General features: G+C 38.5%; 1 pseudogene; it reads right to left on the bottom strand.

Annotated features, from left to right (window-relative positions):
• Positions 1-1367: 1367 nt before the first annotated feature.
• Positions 1368-1618, bottom strand: LOC102168703 (annotated as a pseudogene).
• Positions 1619-1952: the final 334 nt, after the last annotated feature.

Raw genomic sequence — 1952 nt, 5'->3', positions numbered from 1 at the left:
TAAAAAAAAACTGGGGGAAGAAATCCTTCCATGTTTTGCCTATATAAACCAAATATTTATTCACTTACCTATTTTACAAGTACTTGTGACTAAGGTGAAGATAACATTATCTCTCTCTCTCTTTATGCAGTTACTTAATTCCTTACTGTTTTCTTCCAGTTAAGCCCATTTCCTGCAAGAAATGGTACTCCTATCAAATATAACTGTTAGATAGGGCTAAATTGGAAATAGGATTTAAAATTTCTGATGGAAATTAAACCACTACTGGGCTTAGCACTACACCCTTATGTAGGAGGAGCATTTATAGAAATACAGTTTGTAGAAAACAAACATTTTGGATCCCAAGCCCAAGGATTCTTGGCAATACCTTAAGTCACCATCCAGGTTGTTCTCACAGGCAACAACACAGCCAGGTCAGCCACTGCTCCTGGCAATTTCCACTGTCCCAAAATGTGGACATGGAGAGACCAATGACTCCAGAGTCTGTACTTAAAAGTAGAGGCTAGAAGCTCAACAAACTACTGCTGGAAGCCAACTGGATACCACAGTATTTAACAAGTGAAAACCAAGACCAAGCAAACAAAGAAATGAACAGCTACTAAGAACAGGATGCTCAGAGTCAGACTGGGTGAGGATATTACCACACACTCGATATAAAACCACACTTTTTTGCAATCCCAGGTTCTTGCTCTCAAATAAATAGATCAAACACTTACAGCAAAATGAATGCCTTATGGATGCAAGCTTTTCTTTTACTACAATTCTAACTAAATAAAAGTCATACTTCTAAAATAAGTTACAAGTTGTCTTTTTTTCTGTGAAATTGATGTGACTTGGTGCCACAATTCACCTTTCTCTAATAGCAGCAGTATCATCCACCCACGACAGCCAGGAGCTGTCCATTTCTGGCATCCCTTGGGCTCCCACACAAGCAACTTCATAAAGCACGCAGACACTACTCTGCTGCAGTTTTATATGAATAGAAATTATCATTGTGTTTATGGGTTGCATACCTTCCAAAATAGACATAAGTGGTGACAAATTAATAATAGAAGGTCTTTGCTTACCAATAAAATCAATAAGGCAGAGGGATTGAAGGTGGAAAGAGAAAAATGTGACGGAAGAATGCAAAACAGTGCTAGCATTCACAAAAAAGATCATGCTAAAATCAGATTCATATTCATAAAAATCAAGAATTAAGCCACAATCCAAAGAATTCTGTCCAGGAGTTCAAAAGCATGCATGCCAGCTGGAGGAAATAGAGGATTCTTCTGACGCGTTTCTTCAGAGCAGAACAGTAAGATGTCACTGGAGCAATCACAACAGGATGAACAAGATGCCATCACACTTTGAGGAAAAGTCTGGGACTATCCTGCCTTCATGTCCACCAGGAGCATCTGCACATCGGTGGCCATGCCACCTCCCATAGCCTCCCTTGGACTATATGTAGTTCTGCATGGAACTGACAGAATTCATCCCACTGAACAGGTCACTACGTGAGCCATATGTGCATGAAGTTTGTGGGCTCTCCAATCATACTTCGGTCAATCTGCTGGTGCCTTTTTGGCTGAGGCTGTTCTGCAATAGAGCAGTTGAAATACAACCAGAATTCACTCATGCTGATAGTCCAAGTTATAAATGAGCACCATATATAACTGTTATTATGTTGAGGTATGTTCCTTCTATTCCTGCTTTCTGGAGAGTTTTTATCATAAATGGATGTTGAATTTTGTCACAGGCTTTTCTGCATCTATTGAGATAACCATATGGTTTTGATCTTTCAATTTGTTAATGTAGTGTATTACATTGATTGATTTCAAGATATTAAAGAATCCTTGCATTCCTGGAATAAAGCCCACTTGGTCATGATATATGATCATTTTAATGTGTTGTTGGATTCTGTTTGCTAGAATTTTGATAAGTATTTTTGCATCTATGTTCATCAGTGGTAA

Source organism: Capra hircus (assembly GCF_001704415.2).
Source record: "Capra hircus breed San Clemente chromosome X unlocalized genomic scaffold, ASM170441v1, whole genome shotgun sequence".
Lineage (NCBI taxonomy): Eukaryota > Metazoa > Chordata > Mammalia > Artiodactyla > Bovidae > Capra > Capra hircus.
Note: the sequence above shows the minus strand (reverse complement) of the source record. Positions and strands in the feature narration are given on the sequence as shown.